General features: G+C 50.3%; 1 long non-coding RNA gene across 1 annotated transcript in view; it reads left to right on the forward strand.

Moving 5' to 3' along the window:
• The first annotated feature begins 112 nt into the window (after nucleotides 1-112).
• The window catches only part of LOC106728127, an 11,650-nt gene continuing 10,450 nt past the window's right edge, over nucleotides 113-1,312 (forward strand). Inside the window, exons 1-2 of the long non-coding RNA XR_001364381.1 lie at nucleotides 113-123; nucleotides 1,251-1,253. This is a non-coding gene — a long non-coding RNA (uncharacterized LOC106728127). The remainder of the gene's footprint in view (nucleotides 124-1,250; nucleotides 1,254-1,312) is intronic.

A 1,312-nucleotide genomic window follows, 5' to 3' on the forward strand; every position in this document is an offset into this window, starting at 1 on the left:
TCAATTCAGTGATATTAATTGCAATCACACTAATGTGCAATGATAACCATTATGTAGTTTCAAAACTTTGCATCACTAAAACAAAAACTTTATACCCATTTCACAGTAACTCCCCTCCTCTGAGTCCTATTAATATATTCTACTTCCTGTCTCAATCTATTTGCCTATTCTAAACATTTCTGTCACTTTTTAAAAATTGATTTTGTTTTTAGAGAGGGAAGGAGAGAGAGAAACATGGATCTGATAGATACACTAGAGGCCCTAGACCTGGCCAGCAACCAGGGCCGATTGGGGCCTTCCTTCCCTCGTGCCCCCGCCTGCATGCCCTGCTGGCTGCCGACTCGGGCCTTCCTTCATTCCACGCTGCTCCCTGGTGGTCAGTGCACATCATAGCCAGCGGTCGAACTCCTGTGGGAACAATTTCCATATTAGCCTTTTTTTATATAGGATTATATAGGACTAGAGGCCCGGTGCACAGGGGTCCCCTCCTGGCCTGTGCCCAGTCACAGTCCAGGACCCCTTGGGGGATGTCCGCTTGTTGACTTAGGCCCACTCCCCAGGGGATCATCAGTAACCTTGCAGTCAGACATCCTTCTGGCAGCCAGGGAGCCCTCGGGGGATGTCCAACTAAAGGCTTAGGCCCCCAAGGGATCAGGTCTAAACCATTAGTTGGACATTCTTAGTGCTGCCACAGAGGTGGGAGAGGCTCCTGCCACCACCACTGAGCTGGCCAGCCATGAGCCAGCTTCTGGCTGAGTGGCACTCCCCATTTGGGTCTTCTGGGTCCTGCCCTGCCTTACCTTTTGTTTTTTTCTAAGACATTTCACTTTATTTAAAAGAAGCCAATATACAGGATACAAAGGGTATGACATTTACAACAGTACAGTAAACAGGTTGGTTTCCCGGTAGGGTCAGTAGTCTTTCAGTGAGTATTAACCCCCCTTCCCCTTGATGCTGGACCCAGCTGGCAGACAAACAGCAACAGTGGGGTGGGATGGGACTGCAGGATAGAAAGTCTCCCTGAAGGGATTAAAAATCACGTAGATGCTAAAATGTCCACAAAGGGGTCTTGGGGGTGAGGGTTGCCTCTGCCTCATTCCTTTGAGGGCTTGGCAGCAGGAATGCTGAGGGATTTGCCCCAAACTAACACAAGGCCCACCCTGAGCCTGTAAATCTTCCACCCATGGAATATTCCCTTCCCGAGAGAATCAGCCCTAATCCCTCAGCCAGGGCCTGGAGGAGCAGCCCAGGCCGTGGGCACAGCCAGGACTGTGGACATTTCATGGCCTTTCCACTCCCACTCCAGCTGCCT

The sequence above is a fragment of the Myotis brandtii genome, unplaced genomic scaffold, assembly GCF_000412655.1.
Source record: "Myotis brandtii unplaced genomic scaffold, ASM41265v1 scaffold5398, whole genome shotgun sequence".
Lineage (NCBI taxonomy): Eukaryota > Metazoa > Chordata > Mammalia > Chiroptera > Vespertilionidae > Myotis > Myotis brandtii.